The 20,959-nt window shown below is 32.1% G+C and overlaps 1 long non-coding RNA gene across 2 annotated transcripts in view; it reads left to right on the top strand.

Annotated features, from left to right (window-relative positions):
* The first annotated feature begins 11,751 nt into the window (after positions 1 to 11,751).
* Positions 11,752 to 20,959, top strand: part of LOC111089219 — a 21,411-nt gene continuing 12,203 nt past the window's right edge. The window contains exon 1 of one of the 2 annotated variants that reach the window (XR_002613526.1): positions 11,752 to 12,019. This is a non-coding gene — a long non-coding RNA (uncharacterized LOC111089219). Of the gene's footprint in view, positions 12,020 to 17,597; positions 19,589 to 20,959 lie in introns of those variants that run through there. The other variant, XR_002613525.1, reaches the window with a different exon arrangement.

The following is a 20,959-nucleotide window of genomic DNA, read 5'->3' as shown; positions in this document are numbered from 1 at the left end:
TTTAAGTGTTTAACCCCCTATCAACAACCTTAGTGTGATCTATGAAGCATATATATATATAAATTTTGTTGGTCTTCTATGGCATGTTCACAGATTGTTCTCAGATTAAAAATACCATGAGTTAGGGAAAGACGATGGAATGGAGATGAATACTAAAAAGACCAATTCAATGGTGGTAACTAAGAGCCAAGATGTACCTAGAATCAATTTAACAAATCAAAAGTTTTATATATTTAGGACACACAAGCACTGAAGATGGTAAGAGCGAAGTGGAAATTCAAAGAAGAATAGAAATAGCCAGGAGTGCATTTAACAACATGTCAAAAATATTAACATAACAACACAGATAAGACTACTCAAATGCTGTGTGTGGTGAACCCTACTATATGGTGCTAAAATATGGACAATATCTAAAGCAGTTGCTAAAAAATAGAGGCATTTGAAATGTGGATCTCTAGTAGAGTACTGGAAATATCTTGGACAGAACATAAGACAAATGAACAAGTATTAGAAATGATCAAACTATACAAAAACTATTATCAATTATCAAGAAAAGAAATGTGAGTACTTTGGACATATAATTAGATGAAATGGAATACAAAGACTCTTGCTAGAAGGAAAAATGAAAGGAAAAAGAGGAAGAGGCAGACCAAGAAATATGTGGATGGATAACATCAAAGGTTGGATGGGAACATCATGTAGTAACTGTATTAGAATGGCAGAAAGAAGAGAAAAATGGTGGTCCATGACAGTCAACCTGCTTCGAGCAGATGACACATGATGATGAATCTTATTAGTAGCAACCACATGCAAATTGTCTTTATCTGTCTTATCAGGTGACATATAATAATTGCCAACTAAAAACTTTATACACTTGAAACCGCTGAGTGTAACACACAAAAATTTAACCTCTTGACTGCCATCTTTCATCTTCAACCCAAATAGGCTACAGTTCGTTCCTCACATAAAGTACCACTCCTCTTTTAAAAAGTCAATCATTATCAAATAAATTATAACTCAGAATTTCCAATAAGTGTTTTCCAAATCTAACTTTCATGAATTCGCATTATGTCAAAGTCTTGCATTTCAATCAAAGCCCTGAATTCATCCATTTTGTTTCTAATGCTCCTAATATTAGGATAAAATCAACTAAGCTCATTTTTGAATCTACTACATTAATCTTTAAAACTACATTTTAACTTGCTGTGCTCTTAATCTTATTTCCAAACTCCTCATTGCCCTAGCTATCCTACCAATTTCTTGATTTCCAATATCACAAGCTCCCTCACTACTATGAAAGTTTAGTTTAAGTTATCATTAATTAATATATTTAGAGCTTCACCAAACGTTCTACTACTCAACACTGCCTAGCACATAATTCACCCATACCTTAAAAATTACCCCACAGACCCAACCAGCCACTTGCTGCTCAAAACATATGTCTGATAATCTATTTCCATCCCTAAACCTCTGATGAGAGTTCTTATCTAGAGGCACAGAAATGACTTCAGCCAAGTCAAAGGGATGGAGTAACACTGCCATGACTGTATATACAGAAGCAAACTTTTGGCCATATCTGGGGTATTGCCACAGTTGTTCCAAATGCTTGAATGCCACTCTTCTTATGATTCTGAACAGATCTAAACAATCTTACATAACATTAAAAATAGTAAGTGAAATAAAGCAATCAAAAAGTGATAAAATTATCATTGTTCTTTTTCTCCTTGTTGAAGAAAAAAAATCACTGGTTAGAATTATCTCTAGCAGCTATAACCGAAGTAAAAATATCATTTTCACTTGATGATATATATCATATGCATATTTGATTGTTTATAATTTCACTTTAAAACAGTATAGTCTATGGCTTAAAACTTTAAGTCATTAACTGTTTGCTTTAGAAATTCACAACATACACCTTGAAACTTAGCTTCTCTATCATGTTAATCCACCTCTTCAGTTTCCCCATCGATATGTTCAAGAATAATCACTGAATAATAAGTACTGTTGTATGCAGACTGCTACACACTAACACTATTGTTCCTTTCAAGGAATTCCTAACATGTGGTATTTCTCTTGTAGCACATACCATTAGTAACTGAATAATAACACCATTTTAACTTTTTTTTTTTAATAACTTCCTACAATTCTAATTTCAAGGCCTCTTACAATTTTTCTTTAACTTTGTACCTCAAAAATAACGTCTTCAGTTTAATTTCACTTTTACATAAAGGTCTCCTTTTTATTATTATAGTTTACCAGTATTAATTTTGTTTTAACACTAAAAAGGAAATTCAAATTACAAAACTTCTCTTTATAACTAATGTTTTTAAAATTAGGTTTCCTTCTAGTAGTGTGTCTAATGTTTTCTCCAACATATTGATAGTAATATTCTTACTCTTAAGTTCAAACTTCTGTAAACAGAACTTAGTACTCTATTTGTTCCTTTCATCACAGCTACAGCTTTTGTCATGAAGTACATTTAAACCCTTCTCATTTTACATATTGTCATTCTACTTTCACAGAAGAAGCAAGTCCTTTCCAAACTTCCTTAACCCCAAGTGAATAGCTTTTACACTTCTTAATATTGAATCTAACCTTTTATGTTCTGGGTTATATATATACACAAGGCTATAAAAGGTTCTTCTGTATAAAAGAAACATTATCATCAGAATTAGCAGTTCTAAGCAATTTAATATCAGAAGAAAATTTAGAAACAACATTAACTATGAAACTATCCAAATCATTAACATGGATAATTAACAACAAAAGTCCAAATACATATCAATGACGGTTCTCAGTAGTAAAAATTTCCAAATTAAAACTGTTATTGTCTTTTCCAACAGTTCTATCAGAACATTAATTTATAATCAACATAATATTAATCATCACTAAATACTTTAGTCCATGACTTCCCCAACTGTCTTGGCACCAGAACACCATTTTGTTCTCATTACAATTATAAATGCACACAATTTCAAATGACAGAGACATTTGGGAAGGAATTTTTTTGTTTATGCTGCAACACTCTAAAACCAATATCACAATCCTCAATTTGGGAACACCTGCTTAGCATATAGCTTTCTCTATAACTAGGACTTATCTAAAATAGCTACACTAGTTGAATAAAAAACAGTAGTGGTCAGAACATCATACAAGTCCTTTGTTGCAACAACAAATGTTGTGGTGTGAACACCTTTCTAAGCTGGTGAAGCATGATTATAATATAACCAATTATGCTTGTAATGAGACATTAGTATTAGGTCTATCATATTTTTTAGCATTACATTCATTATTCAGTCTCAGTCCTTCACATTTGAAAAATGCAAGAGGGCTGTAAACAGCCTCTGCTAGACAGTCCATGGAATTTGTTAGCTGGCTGATATCTCAATTCTTTGTTTACAGAATTGGACAATAAAAGTTCACTTGTACTGACTGAATTGTATCGTTTTTCTATCAACAAAACAGAGTTTCATTGGCCAAAGCAAGACATGCTTATGCTGTGCCACTGAACCCTGATGACTCCGATCAATAGCCTCGTGTCATGGAGATAGTTCATCAAATTCAATCCCCCTCACAGTTAAGTTTACTAAAACTGTACCTACTAGTCTGAATTTGCATATGTAATTCTGTAATTTAAACTTTAAAAAATTGAATTAGTTTCTTAGTTATCAATATTTGATGTCTAAAAAAACAAAAAAACAGTAGGATCATAGCACTATGTCAAAATTATTTATCAAAACGCTGTTTAAAGAACATTTAAAAATATTGAAGTTTTACAAAAAATATCCTACATGCTCTGGTGGGTCACAGATTCACCATCATCAGGGAGGAAAACACACAGAACTTTTTATTGAGGCCTTAGGTTTTAATAAATATGTGATGTCTATATACAACAATATAATCTGAAAATATTTCTCTGTAAACATAGGCCAATCAAATTTAAATTATCAGAGCCATAGCAGCGAACATGAAAATAGCTGTGAGCTTCTCTGTTTATATAATCAAAAAGCTAACTGCATGGTCAATGTCACAATGAATAATAACAGGATCTAAATTCAAAAGTATTGATTTCTTAATAAGAATAAAAGGACCAGTAGTGGGCCCAAAACACCAGGTGTTATGACAGACTTGACAGGGGCTCTAACAAGCCCTGGCAAAACTCATTTTATGGGTGCTTACAAGTGTCAGAGTGATGGTGTACATCGAGCTTGAAAGAACGAGGTCTTTTAGGATTTTTTAAGGAGTGTTCTAACTATTTCTGTGTTTGCTGTGTCGCTACTACCAGGGGCAGCATGTGTGAAATAAACTGTCCCTCATGGGTCATAATTGACACCAACTCAAATATGTTATACAGTATATGTGGAGAGAGAGAAAGACAGAGGGATCAAAAGAGGATGCATGTGAGTCACTGAGGGGTTTAAACAATTATGAGTACTAACTGATTCTTCCCAATTGTGCAACACTCCACACATGACAGAATAGCCTACATAAACCAATACTACCTATGCCAGCCAGTCAGGTGCCGTGCTCCAGATAGTTAGCATATCCATGTAAAATATGCCCAAGTTTTTGAAAGATATGCGTCATTTTTTATTTTACACATACGAGTTACAGATGTACTATCACCAATACACTACAATATGAATTGGTGTGCCTACTGGTTTGCACATTGTGAAAATGGCTATTTTTCCACATAGAAACATCATGCATAAAAAGAAAGTAAACCACAAATAAGAGTGTAAAGATACATCGAACTAGCGATTGCAATTATTAAAGTCCCTATAGCAATGGTAAATTGTATAATTGATAACAAGTGTCAATAGTATCTACAACCATCAATGTTTTCAATAATTTGCAGATTTGACTATATTCCCCATTCTATTTGTTTTATTTAAGCCATTTCTTGGTAATTTCCCTTTGTTTCAGACTGGTTTTACAGTCTATCCACCTGTAAGCCTAAAAGCACATGTATCACATCTGTCATTAGTAGCGTTGCTCTTGCAGTGAATAGAGCCTGTACTGAAGAAATAATGATTACCATAATTCTGAATTCACTAAGTGTATCTTCACAAAAAATTGGCAATCTTTTAGTAAACTTGAAAAGTATTTTTAAATAAAATATTTGTGTGAAATGTCAATTTCATGATAGGGATAGCTTATATTTATTCTAATTTAAAGTTTTCATAATTTATTTGTATAACTTCTAGAACCTCTATAGGTGTCTCTACATAAAAAATGTACTTAAATCCAAGGTCATTAGAAACATCATCCACAAATAATATAAAAACAAAATTGGTGAGAAACAAGAAATAAATTGACTTCCACAGTTCTTTCCTTTTCTATATTGAGAGTGAATTTACAAGTTACTTACATTCATAGTTTAAACCTCTATTCTTTTAAGTGTGTTTATTTTCTTTCTTATTTGTATCTTGCCGTATATAAGTTAGTATTAGGTAGGCCTGTTATATGTTTTAACACTATATTTTTAATTTATTATGTTTTAACACTATATTCTTAATTAAGTACCTCAGGGTTTTTCAAGAAGAATAAAAGTGTAAAAATAAAATAATAAATAAAATAAAAATAAAATAATAATAATAATAAAATAAAAATAAAATAATAATAATAATAAAATAAAAATAAAATAATAATAATAATAAAATAAAAGTGTACTTCAATCACACTGTGTCTGCTGCATCCATTGCCAATTATCTGTTTTACTCAGCACTCATCAGCAGTGCTTCAGGTAATTGTTGTCATAATCAGTACAGTACTAATCAAAGTTTACCTCTATTAGTATCTGCCAAAGGTGGTCAGTAATTTAGTATCATGGACAAATATCTATATGCCGGTTTATATAGTGATAGAATCATTTGTAAGAGTTTCAATGTGTACTTGGCTTCAAGAAATTACTACAAAAACACATAAAATTTACGCATTTATTTATTTTTAATTTTCTTAATTCTCTGTGTGTATGGTTGTGAAAACTTTACTCTTATTCTGTTCTTAGCACTGCCACCTTATGACAAGTATAATTAATTATGATCATGCTTCACCAGCTTAGACAAGACATTCACACCAAAACAGGATAACTCTGCCTGGTGTTCTTAGCAAGACAGTAAAACAGTTCTTATTTGAATTTTAGCTTTACCAAATCTATTTATATGAAAACAGAAGATCTACATCAAATTTAATTTGTGCTTTCCATTACTCAGTTAAAGTTATTTATGATGTGGTAAATCCATCTTCCTTCAATTTATTACTATTTTCAGTACTGCCTTTACATCCATCTACACATATATGTCATACCCCTTATCATATCCCTCAAGGACACTATTGATTCCAAATACAAATAAACTAGTAATGATAAAGGCCCTCATAAGTACAAAGTCATAACATCACATTAACCATGGATGGAACAAATTTTATGATATTCATTGTATTAAACAAACAGTACCTTTACTATCAGTGCATGCAGCAAACTTTCTGTGGTTAGAAACTACAGTAGTGACCCGTGTAATCGTTATCTTGCACTAGATCTCAGTTTCAAGAATAAAAAGTTAAAATCATTACCTACTGGTACAACAATTTCATTTTCTGAATGTGATCTTGTTGTTTTGTGACTCGGGTAGTTTTTTTTTATGCCAAGAACACAGCATTAATAGTAAATAAATCTTCTCGTGTTTCAGTCATCATCAGGTACATGAGAAAACCTTGTCGAAACGTTGTACATTTGCTGTTGTTAAACTTATATTAAAGTTTTTCTTCACTACCCATCTCCAACCATTATTAGTCTCAAAGTGGGTTCCTCGTCATCTAATTTAAGTTAAACTAAGGCATAATATTAGAAAATATAAATAAAAATAACATCTGAAAATTTCTATTTATACTTCATAACATCACAATAAAATCGAAACACTTAGTCTTATCTAATTTTATAAATAACTGCAATGATGTTATGATATGTAACTACAAGAAATGTTGTTTACATAATTTCATGGTTTTCTTTTAACTAGTATGTAATGCAAGTTCAACATTAAGTTTAGCTTTCAAACAATTAATGTTTTATTTCTAGATTTACAGACCAGAAACAAGAAAATGTTTGTAAGACTTGCAGCAAATCCATACAAAGGTTCTAGAATCTTATAAGAAAAGGCAAAAATAAGTCTACTGATCTTAAGTTAAAGGGGGCTTCATAACTGGATTTTAACTGTTTAGATCAGAGAAAGAAAGATTGAAAAGAGATTTTGAAACAAAATATAAAATAGTAAAAATAACAGAAACCCACTCAGATCAAGTTTCTGTTGAGTATGTTATAATTTAAGTTAAGCCTTTTCCTTTTATTCAGTGAACTCAGTGGGCCAAAGTGCCTTCTGTTGCTGAAGTCTTTCTTATACTCCTAGAAGAGTTTTAAGATGCAAAAACGTTTTTAGTAATTTTCATGAGTTTTTTCTTGTAATTCCACGTACACTATCACAGAGATCATAATGAAATGGACAGGCAATTTGAATTTTGTATGTGTATATATATATATATTTTAAGTTTAATTAAAATCGTAGTAGAGTGAATCAGTCAAAGTGTGTTAAGAGTTCGTTTTCATTCATAAAATGCGAGTCTCTTTTTATGTTAGTGTAAGCAGTTAGTGTCATTTGTAAAACTGGCTTAAAAGTTACTACATTATTCAAGCATGTAGAAATGTTAAAGAAGAAGAAATAAACTAACCTGTTATCGTTTACACTGACCGGAATTTGAATTATCTTATCCAGATAATTTAAAAGATCCCACCCATAAAAGAACAACTTTACAACAGTAATTGTGCAAGGCAATTAATTATATAAGGAAACCTGACATCAATTAAATTCTTTTAATTAAGTTTAAACATTCTTAATTCATCACAAAACTCCAAACCATTTATTTCCTGATACACACTATCAAGAATAGACCCTTAGCAACATATTTCAATTTAAGTAAATAATTCTCTACACAATTTTAACTGCTGGCCTATGATGTAAGGAAAATTACTGCAACAACAAGCTATTTAAAAATATTTTTTACCTCTTGAATTGTATCAGAATAAGTTTTTCATAAAACAATTCCAAACAGCTTGGTTAGTAGTAACTACCTTGTAATTTATTAATACAATTTCAGAGGAACAATATGTATTTCTTTACAAACAATGGCTACTATCAATTGACGCCCCTCTCATCCTGTGAGCTAATCTACTCATAGCCTCTATGCTGAAAAATACTTCTGGTCACTCAATAAAACTGCACAGTCAGAAGATAAATAGAACTACAGACACCCACAATGACTATCTTTGTTCACAACAGTAATCTACATGTACAACAGCAAATATCGTGGTACAGTATTCTGCATGTATACCACACATGTAGATGCATATTTCTGCATAAATACATCATGCATATTCACTTATTCTATTAAACTCAAAAGATATCAATCCCAAAATATTAATAACATTTAATTATATTTTTACACTTACTATTAATATAACTTTATCTTTTGAATGCTACTAACTGTTTAATGCACACACAAGTAGGATTCTTCTATACTAAATGGTTAAAATATTGAGAATGGGTTAATCATATTCTCTTCAAAATGTTTATTTTAATGGTGCTTTCTTTAACCTTCTTCTGTTTCAAAATACAAAACCACTTCCTTCTGCACATGAGCATCCGCAGAAATTTTTCCTAATCTAACTTAAGGAGAATAAACTAAATTAAACAAAGACATAATATTAGACACTATAAATAAAAATAACATCTGAAAATTTTCAAAGAGGCAACAAGTAAACAAGTGGTAAACTGATATTAACTCTAATTCAAAAATGCTGAAAGATGAGATTTAAAATTTTCCAAAAGTAAACTAAACTTATATTTTCTTAATGAATGTAAAGGCTTAAAAATATTTTCTCATTTCTTTACTTTCAAAGTTTCTGTTTGTCATTTTGAATATTCAAGACAGTATTACAGAATAAAAACTAAATTACTTAATTTTGAAATTAGACAAAAAAATCAGTTAATTAAACAGTTTAAAACAAACTGTAGTGTAATTTAGATTGTTGGAGAATCATGTACAAAGTTTGGATTTTGTATACTTTAAACACTTTATTGAATCACAACACAATAAAATTCTTATCCAAGTTAGAGAGGTACAACTGGTTAAGTTATACAGCTTAATGCAACAGTTAGGTACAAATTTGCAAATAGAACAACCTGATAATGTTATAATCAATTATTCAAAGTATGTTTTGAGTGATGTTGAAAAGAAAGTTAGTGCATGATTTAAAATTTACCATCCCAAATAGGGTTATTTTGTAAAATATGAACAATTTTTGCAATTATTGTCACATCAACCTATCCATCTTTTAATAATAATATAACTCAGATTAGTGATAATAGTTATGACTGATTTTAATAATTATAATTAAATTAAGAAGTTTATTACCAATGAAGATATTCTAAATAATAGCTTTGAATTTTCTCATGAATGACAATAGTTGAAGTTTGACAGTACTATGCATTATGGCAGTTTTGATAAAGAATTGATATTTGATTTACAGTGATCATTCCAAAAATGTGAATATTCCTAAATCAACACTTTTAAAATTAATAAACATGACTATTACTACTAAAGAATGTCTATTTTTTTAATGGAAGACTTTATGATTAAATCAATGGTACAATCTTTGGCTAATCACTTTTGTGTTATTATGAAAAACAATCAGTTGAAAATTGCCCACAAGTTTAAACCACTCTATTAATATAGGTATGTGGATGACACATTTCCCATCTTCAAGTATTCTGACCAAGCTTCCCAATTTATTCAATACTTGAACAGTAAACACAATTGCAATTCTGAGCATGAAAAATTGGTATTGTAGAAGCTTGTATACAATTAAATTAGGCCTAATTGATTATTGGTGTATTCAAGACATGCTATAACCCGATCGACTTGGCTCTGAATAATTCACGTGCACATACAACATCGCTAAAGACCAGTACTGTGATATCAATAAGATACATGTAGTATTACATAGATTTTTTTCTTTAATGTTTGATATTCACATTCATAATAGTACTGAAATACATAACATGGATATTAAAATTAACTAATCATAATTTGACTTCCACAAGATACATGATACAAGAGAGGAGATGAAGTTGGACTATACCCACATATTTGTAGCTCATATTCACACCTACAGTTGGGCTCACTGGCCTTGTAAGCTGCATTTTAGGCTGTAACAAGTCCCTGGTGTAGAATTTCATGATAAAATGCTTGTTACAAAAATTTAAGGGTTGGCTCTTGCCTATACAGCCACCCCTATATCTTCACCACTAATTTCTGTCTTATATAGCTAAAACTGAACTAGTGTTAGACCCTCAAATCATATTATAGTTTATAGTGGCATACATTTTCATTTATAGAATTGAAATAATCAACACATTATAATTTATTGGCTTAGTCAGTTAACACAGTTGTAATAAACATAAGACTCAGAGTAAACACCCACAATTTAGCATAGCTAAAAGAAAAAAAATCTGTGAAAGTATACTAATACTGAGTATTTGTAGTTTTGTCAAATATATGTCTCGCACACATTGTGGCAGTGATAAAGTTAAATATCAACCTACAATATTAACTATTTCAATATTTGTATTATCAAAATATTAATTGAACTTTGGAGGCCTAACAGTAACGATTTATCAAACTGACAACATTCACTGAAGACTAGTTTTTACTGAAACTGAAAGTCTAGATTAGGCACTAAGTAATAGTACTCCAACTTACAAGTAATAATATTAGTACTACTAGTAGTAGTAATAGTAACAAACTGTAACTTTAGCTGAGGCAAATAGTTTACATCAGTGATTAAATAAGCAACGTTATATTTCTTTCTACGTTTACAGATTTGTTTTACAATACAGATTCATTTCATGAACAAAAAAAAAGAAAGTATATACTACAAATACTTTTACAGTATTTGCCCTACCTCTGTTTAACTACTTTCAACAGATGCCTATATGTATATCCCACACCTGATACCGGTGCAAAAACCACACTCGAACGAGCTAAACACCTTTTCAATCGATTCTCTTCACTTCTTAGGGCGCGGCAACCTACTCGGAATAAGGCAGCTATTACTTTAATAATACGCCACCCCTTCTAAACTGAACATTTAGTTGAATATTTCAAACCATAAATAAAACTTATTTAGGTTTATTTTTACATTTCTAGAAGAAGAAAAACTTTAAATGCATTGTAAAACCATTATTTGATTTGTAACTTTCAAAACTTCCCGTTTTTTTGAAATAATGTAGAAAGTGTTTGTATTTGCACGCTCTCATTATTAGTTTGCCACTGGTTAAAAAAGGTGTACCTTTCGAAAGCGCTAAGGTTATGTTTTTTCATTTCTGTCACTAATTGATATCGTTATTAATACTATAACTATAATAAAAATAATAATTACACAATTTAATACAGATTTATGTGTAATATAACATATACATTAGAAATAAGCAAGTTTTGACAAGAATGTTGTGTACATTATAATTTAAATATAAAACACAAATAAACTAATCTCGATTAGGCTGGTGTTGCTAAAAATGCGATGAGATTAACAGAATAAATAAGTCGTATTTTTGTATTGGTATTGTTGCTTTTTAAGAAAATTATTATAATAGAGAAGATTTAGAATTATTCCGTTAGATGGCTCCGACATACATCTGATTAAAGTTTATTACAGTGGTTATAGTATCAAGTATGCCATCTTCATCTAGCTTTATAGCAAGAAAATGGCAAAATATGAGAAGTACATATACTAGAGTGATATACCCTGTCTCAACTGAGATAAGAACTAAAAAAAACGAGGAGCGAAATTACGTAGGCGAAAAAAAAAAGGAATTGGTTAATCGGCAGACTCAGTCTACAACAGTACAAGTACAAAGCAAGAAAAAGTGTGAACGTGATAGATCAGGAAGTTTTGACTAAAGACTGAGTATGAAAATATAATCATGTATTGTTACTATTATTATTAACGCAATTTAACTATGTTGTTTAAAAAAGGCCTGTTTAATTTACTTTAGGCAAGCAACTTTGGTTAGAGACCAGTTCTGTAACTTAAGTTTTGAATTCTCTTTCTACTCTTAGACTTAGTAATATTGGTGAAGTAGAGAAGGTAAACCTTAATAAAATATACAAATTATAAGCTAGCAAAGAGGCTAATACAAGTGACAGTAACAAATGCAACAGCAGTAAGATGTCCAGCTTTGCAGTATGGTTAAATATGTTAAATCTATGGCAGTATAAAAATATGAAAAAGCCAATGGAATAAAAGTTAGAAGTGCAATGCCCTTTATGTGCAAAGAATGGAGAAATCACACCATCTTTTGCAAGTTGTTTAGAATTAAATGAACATATCATGTTGCAGTTAAATCACAGTCATTGCCACCAATGCTCCCTCTAAGCTACATGGCTGCACAATAACCAATCAGAGTGCCATGCACTTCATTATTCCAGCTGCACGCATCCTCAGTAATGGTGAAGAGTCTCAACATGTTGACAGCCTTAATGACTTTGGCAGTCAATAGGCCTAAAGCCCAAATAACCCACTGGTAGCATTGCAAAGTGGCCTAATGATTCAATAAGGTCGATGAACTAAAAATACCCACCCCCTAAAAAAAATAAAAACTGGTAGTGGACATCTAGACATTTCCTTGATACTGGTGCATATGAAAAATTTCATTCCACACATGGATTGAAAAAATTAGAGGGAACATTGATTACTACTACTTCTAAGTTCAAGATCAACTTTTGTTTTGCTGAAGAACAAATGCAATTTTGCTGTGTATACCAGACAAAATTTAGATATTATATCTATTGAAAGAAATGATAAATTTATTAACTCAGTACTACATAAACTAGACTCACATTTATAAAACTATTTTATACCTGATGTCCTAGGTGAGCATTTTTGTTTTACAAAGATAGGAGCATAATTCTGTTAGCTCAGTGTGCATGGGTTGGGGTCAAAGTGCTTATGCCACAACCTTTTACAGAGTGCCATTCAATATGATATTATGTATTTGATGTCAGAGCTATCATCTATTCATTTCACCCCACACTGCTGATTTAATGTCAGCTCATCAGTGCTCACACTTAACTCTTTTTTTTTTTTTTGAGTCAGGCCCCCAAAACGTGCAATTCTGATGAATTCCACCCCCCTTCATCAGAATTACAAAATTCCAATACTTGTCTTTGGTTTCGTCTGTTGGTTCAAATTGTACACAAATATTCTAATTTCAGTTATATTAGAAATGATGGAAAAATACTTGTTGATTTTAATACACCTATGAGATTATCTTGATAGTGGCATTTGGACCCCTCTTAAATTCCTGGATCCACCCCTTGGAGGTTATCAGAAAAATTGTTGAATTAAATAGTGGATGTAAATTGAAAGGAAACTAAAGATATCAACATATCTGAATTTATTTTGTTGTGAACTCGATTTGATGAAAAAACAAGTCAAACCATTTCATTTTATCAGGTCACTTAAATAATGTTTATTTCATATATGATTTTTAATTTATCTGTAAAGTATGGTATAATAGTAACATTTTGTTCCCCTTTAAAGTAGTGTCCTTTCATAATCAAAATAAATAATGATAGAAAATCTTTGCGTCACTGTGAGTGTAATCTATTCTTAATCCAATATAACCCACTACCATCTAGCTGACACGTATATCTCAATGAAATGTCAAACACTTTTGGAAAGATAGAAAAATCATGCTATTTATATTACCACTAACTTTATAGCAATCAGTTCTTTCATATTCTGAAACAGCTGTTGATTAGTCTTTTATGAATTTGAACTTGTAATAAGCAAAAATCCTCAAATTAGCAACATATGGAAACGTCCAAATATCTCTAAAATGGCTTAGGTGGTGATGAGTTAAACTTACGTTAGTGTCCTTTGTTAATCAAAATAAATAATGAAAGAATTTCTTTTTTAGGATAACCTACATTTCGTAGATATTGCCACATTGTTGTTGCAAAAGGACTTTGTATTTAAAAATAAGAGTCTATCCATGACAGACCAGTGTTGCCAAAAGATATTCAGTCAAAGTTGCAGAGAACACGGTATAAAAGTCAAACGAATCACATAAAAATCCCCCCAAAGTTAAAATTTTCTTTAATGAAGAGAACCAAATGTTGATGATCTGAAGAAAAGAATATAACAGAAAAAAGGCAATGGGACCGTGAGTATGAAAAGGAAAAGAGGAAAGGTCATTACAGGAGCGAGTGGGAGAGGAATAACAACTGGTTAAACAATAAAGAAGACAGTGGAATAATATTCTGTAAAATATGTCGAGAAGAAAATGTGGATCTGAAAACTATTAAATTATTAGCAATGAATAAAATGTGAATCTGAAAACATTATTAGGGATCTAATAGCATGAACAGCCCGTAATTGTTCCTCACAGATGTTTCATGCCGATTTGAAAATCTGTTGACATAGCAGTTAATACACCCTTCACTAATAGACCAATAATAGTTTTCAGAACACCACCTCATGATTTGCCAATCATAGCTGGGTATCTAGCCCTATTCGTTGGGCAAGCATTTATTGTAACTCAAATTGGGCCATAGCGCAGAATTTATGGAAATTTTCGAGTTTTTTATTTTTTTAATGAAGCATGTCTCTTAAAACATAAACCAAAAAAATATACTATATCAGAAAAGTTCAAAAATGCCTGAAAAGCATCAGCATTTTTTGCACTGAAAGACCAATACTCTTACTGGAAATAATAGATCTAATCTTTGGTTTCTAAAGTTATTTTTTCCATCATGCAATTTATTGTTTTTAATAAATGCTTATATAATGCAAATGTTAAATTTTTACAAACAAAACAACTGCCAAACATACTAATCCTATTATTGCAAAGCCATACCAGGTGAGACTAGACTCCAAGTTTTATGCCAGGAATTCTTCCTCTGCATAAAACGCATTCTAACAACTCGTCCATAGGGCAGTAACATTTCTTTCCACAGATGTACTTCCTCTTTCATTCACAATTTCTAATTAAAATGTTTCCCAGGTGTTTAGTGCCGAGCATGCTAACATTTTCACATGTCAGTTTCACAAGCCACGGAGTTCTGAACCACCTAGCCTTTAAACAAGGAGCAATAACTAAGCCAAAATCAATAATCGTGCCTCTGATGTAATCAATGCCATAACCCAAGCCATCAAAGAAGCAATCCCTAACAAAGAAACAAATCCTGATCTACGATCCTGGAAACTTACTCCCAAAATTCATAAATTAATAATTATCCGCAGACAACTCAGACATGACTTCATACGAACCCATGACATTCCCCTTAAACCACTCATTAATGCCTTGAATATAATCCTATTAAGAAACTAATATTACAACAACAAAATAAGTACAAAAGTAATTTTATTTTTCACATGAGCATCATATTGCACTCCATTTATAGTCTGAGTCAGGCTGATGTCATCATTTCACAGACATTTTGAGTACAAATACTTTTGTATTACATCTGATTTTTTGTGTACAACAGACTTATAAATTTTGCTCAAAGCTTGCAACATTTTATGTCGACAAAGATAGCAAATTCATAATTATATTCAACATTCCCTCTCCAATATGATTCCATGCACATTATCAGGAAGACATAAGAAAATTAAATTCAGTATTTCTGTTTTACAAAATTGTTTATCAGTCATATTTTTATACACTTTTTTGGTATAATACAATGTCTTAAATTACATAATATATAACATACTATAAATATGTCAGTAGCTAGTTCCCACTCAGAATTATTCATTGGTGTAGTTGGCTTCCCCTCAATGGACTGCTTGAATTAAGGGTTTTAATTATGTTTTGTTTGACAGGAAAAACCTGTCTAGTTGGTTCACAACATTTAGAAGTTATAACTAATACGGCACCTATACTACTTAATGCTTCTATAAGTTGTGAATTTTGCTGTATAGTACTACTACTACTACTACTACTACTACAGTAAACACCTTAACATAGGATATAAACCTGTTAACTGCCAGTGCCTCCAGTTGAATAACTGTGTGAATATCAACCCCCCTATTATTACGTCAAAAAATAGTTTTCTAGTTATCACTAGCTGAAGTGAGCTGTAGTTATACAACATATCTGAATTGTTAAAAATTTGTGATGCTAACTGTCCTATCACCTTTAGATGTATTGCTAAAATATAACAGTAAGAGCATTTTTTTGGTGTATGGATGGTCATTGGAAAATATGATGTAGGTAAACTTGAATAAACTCTGAATGCCCAAAACTATTGCTTAGAACACATAACAGTGAGAGTTCTTAACTGATGAATCAGTGCTTTTTAATCATTGCAGGTTTTTTTTATGACATTGCATACTTCTAGTTAGACCATTATATTAAATAAGCTAAATTAAATTCATCTGTTGAGTCTTGTCCCGATCTGTCTAGGTAGCTTGCTTTAATTAAAAGATAATTGTGAAGGCTGGCATTATTAGGGGCTAGGTAAACATACAACAAAGAACTATTTGGTATTTCTAGGCTGTATTTACACATCTATACTTGATAAAAGTGAAAATTTAAACCTATCCTTTATTTTTCTAGAAATCATCAGTTCCGCTCTTAAGCTTCTGTAAAGTACTGGCATTTGCTTCTGCCAATGGCAACTCATCCCGTAAGCCAACAACCCTGTTAAAAATTTGTCTTAACTGGAGCCTACCCCATCTGTTTCAGTTCTTAAACTTGGCTCTTATTGTTCTGTCATATTCGAAATACAACACAAAAAAGTCAGAGTACTCTATGTTATCAATCTCCTGGATAGTCTTGTAAACTTGTGGTATAATAATATATCATGCATTGCTATCTTCTTGTAACATTATAGTATTTATTCTGAATTTATCATTTCTTCTACTTATGTGCAGATTATATATAATGTTGAAAAAGCCATTAAGTTGATTTCTTTCTAACTACCTTTATTCTTCTGTTGCTCTTCAGAAGGTAATACTTCTGCATGGGTGAGATATTGCTACATGTTGTGCAGGTTGACAGCAGTGTTCTTTAATGGTAGTTAAGGAATTAGCTTGAGGTTACAGCCTCACTTATGGTGAAATGTGAATGACCAGTCACATGGTTAATGCTATTCATCCTGGTAACTAAGCAACACTGGATTTAATCAGTTTGGAACAGAATCTTGAAGGAGAAGAAGCTTAAAGAAAGAATCCAATAAAAATGTCAGTCTGAGACAAAGGTGACTTTCATGCTCAGAATAAAAATATTTTTCATCTTACAATTTCATATTTCACTTGTATAATATCTAGAACCTCCTAAATGAATACTAAAATTTAGTTTTTCAGTGAAACTTTGTTTCATGTCTTATATTCTTTACCTTAACACCAAGTATAGTAAAATCATCATTGTTCAAATGTGAAAATGTTAGAAGCTAAGGCTGATGGGATCAATAATTGTAATTGTCCATTACAATCTGCAATCATTCTACATTTTCAACTTTAGACTTCATCGTACCTTTCTTTTGATTTTATGGCTTTATTAATGAACTTTGGACCATTTTATTGTATGAAAACCAATAAATCACTGTTGGATGTTTCCAGTACAACTTAGGTTAAACAAATAATTGTTTTAGTCACAGACTAACCTAGATAGCTTTTCTATGTACCTAATTGAGCTAAAGTTTGTTCCTAACCATGAAGTTTCTAATTTTTACATCTTGATTACTTTAAAAAAATATGTAACTATAAATAAAAAATTTCATAAAAAACAATCAATTTAGCACTTACTCTAGGATTCAGGCTATTTGTTACCCAGATACATATTTTACTAACCCTACTTCTTTCTCCCAGCTGGTTGCCCGAAAAGTAATAATGCAGATTTAAAATATCCATCTTCAAAAACAAAAAAATATATTGGGCACTATAGTAGCATATCCCAAGACTACTATGATTTATCTGTCTTTCTAACTAAGCCATAAATAGGCTTAAAAAAATACTATTCAGAGCAATGACTTTACTTAACGCACACAAACCTTTTTTTTTGCAAGCTGCCATCTTTGATCACTAATACTAAATAAAAGAACTGAACATTACTGTACACTACACTATGTTTTTTCTATTGTTAAAGTTATGAAATCTAAAATGGAGAATTTATAGAGGGCATACATATCACATGACACAGAAAAGTGAAGGTTAAGTTTTTTTCACATTTCCTTTTGAAATAAGGAAATTAAAACATAGATCTTAGATCTGAATTTTTTGGTTACGCATCTGCAAATGATATTGTCAAATGATTTAAGGAAAGAACTGGTGAATTAAATCCCAGTAAAATGCTGCAAATATTGGTGGATAGACCTTCAATAAACTTCAGTTTTCTTAGCAAGCTGATAACAGACAGAAACACCACTGATCCTTACATGGTAGTTGTTCTCTGCACATTGTGCATGGGGCACTTAGCACTGGAATACAAATGTCTGGTTGGCAGGTGGAGAAGCTGTTACAGAGTCTATTGACCTGTTTGAGGATGTTCCAACCAACCGAGAAGATTTTGTTTTGATTAATAAGAGTAATGTTTTCCCAAAGTCATTTTGTGCTACCTAAACATAATGAAGTACGTATAGAAAATGCCAAAATCTAAGATCCCATCCTGTGAATCTTTAAAAACGGTTAGAGAGATTGCCATGACAGACTATCTAATCCTTGCCAAACTTGAGTTCCTAGTGTGCATTTCTAAAAGGCTAGAGCCATTTCTTAAGAAATACCAGAAAGACTGGCTCATGACACCTTTACTAGCATGTGACCTGGAGCTGCTCTTGTGTGGGCTTATGGGAAGCTTCATCAAGACTGACAAATTGACAAAAGCTACTTCTGCCACAAAGTTGTTCAATCTGGATGTCAACAAAGATGAGAATCTGAAATCTTCTAAACAACTTGATATTGAATTTGGAGCCAATAGTGCTTTGTAGAAGCTACCAAGAGAAAAACTGAGTGAGCTGAAAAAACTAGAATTCTTCACTCAGTACAAGGATATGATTAATGCAGCCATTGAAATCATTGAGAGATCACCCCTGAAGTATTCCATCATAAGAGGATTAATGGCACTAGATCCAAGGTACATGGTATCAAGTCCACCATCTTCATCTGAAAAGTTTTCCAAAGTACTCCAAAAGTTGGGTGAGTGCAAATGATTACAGCATGATGAATGTGACACAATTCTCTGCCAATACAGAGAGCTTGCTGCTACCTTACAGAGGGATGTTAAGGTTGACTGTGAATCATTCAATCCATCTGTCACAAGGCTAGTTAGATGTGTTCTACACTGACACCATCAGTCTTGACAAAAGCAACAGTTCCAAGAACTTTGAAGTGTTTTCCTAATGATGTTCACCCTGTCTCATGGCCAAGCATCTGTAGAAAGAATTCCTGATTACTCATCATCTCATACACAATTCCTTGACATCAGCCAAAATGAAGGATCCTGTGAAGTTCCATGTGCCTCCAGACTTCTTGTGGGTGAGTGATAATATTCATTATGTTATACTTCTTGTATCACACGACTTTATATTCTTGATATTAAGGCTTTGGAAGTTTAGCAGTGAAAGGTCATATCAATTAATTTGCACCTATTTTCAGCCATGCTAGGACTAGGTACACAATTCACTTTGAGGACACCAAGAAAGAAAAAGAGGCTTCTGAGTTGAAGAGAAAGGCTATTCAGCTACAAGAAGAACTACCATGAAGAAGAAGAAACTAGGCCCAGCATGGCCAAGTGGATAAGGCGTACGACTCACAATCTGAGGGTCGCAGGTTCGAATCCCCGTCCCACTAAACATGCCCTTTCAGCCATGGGGGCATTATAATGTGATGGTCAATCCCTCTATTCATTGGTAAAAGAGTAGTCCAAGAGTTGGTGGTGATGACTAGCTGCCTTCCCTCTAGTCTTACACTGCTAAATTAGGGACGGCTAGCGCAGATAGCCCTCGTGTAGCTTTGCGCGAAAGTCAAAAACAAAGAAGAAACTTGAAAAATCAGCAGCATAATTGCTCTCTGATGTAGACAAAAGGGCAAAGGAGGCTGAAAAGAAACAATAATTTACTCTTTTTAGTACTTCAAGTGCACTATAGAAGAAGGCAACAGATGTACTTGAGAATGATATACCCAAATATGACAATAAATTGAAGAACTAACACAGCATATTAAAACCTAGGATACCTTGAACTTCAAGGCTTGCTAAATATATGCATTTTGAACATTCATTATATGAGTTTGTTTGGATTTTATTGTGCAATTAAATCATTTGGAAGTATTGATTTTGTTTATTTTAAAATTGTCTGTATCAGTATGATTATTTTTCTTGTGTATGACATGTTTGGTCTGCAGCTTTGGTTACTAATCTTTATTCAGTAGTTTAATGTGTTCTAGATATTGTCAGTTGCTTTAATCAGTAAGAATTGCAATGCAGAACAACTAAAGACAGAGTCAAGGGAAAATGCCACCAACTCAAGGAATGTTTTTATTAATATGAGTGGGAACCATCTCTAGGAGAAGCCCTCTCCTGAATGTAGGAATTTTGCTAATGCTGCAAAGGTCCATGCCTTCTTAAACTGATGATGACTCAGAAAAAAATCCAACAGTATCTGGTGCACTGAGAATGGCTGTCCATGCTCTTTCCCAGTGGTGTGGTGTCTAGTGAGTCTCAGACCAGGTGAGGTAGTTTGTATATGACCCCCCAAATTTGCTCTAGCTAGAGTAATCCAATCCAAGCTTTGGTCAAAGCCATCTGAGAACACTGGAGAGAGATTGGAGATGGTGTTGGCTGAAATAGTCCTCCAGCTGGAGCTATTTTATAAAAGGCTACAAATGGCAAAGTTATTGGATCATGGA

Source organism: Limulus polyphemus, unplaced genomic scaffold (genome assembly GCF_000517525.1).
Source record: "Limulus polyphemus unplaced genomic scaffold, Limulus_polyphemus-2.1.2 Scaffold5598, whole genome shotgun sequence".
In the NCBI taxonomy this organism is placed as follows: domain Eukaryota; kingdom Metazoa; phylum Arthropoda; class Merostomata; order Xiphosura; family Limulidae; genus Limulus; species Limulus polyphemus.
The sequence above is the reverse complement of the archived record's forward strand: the minus strand, read 5'-3'. Positions and strand labels throughout refer to the sequence as shown.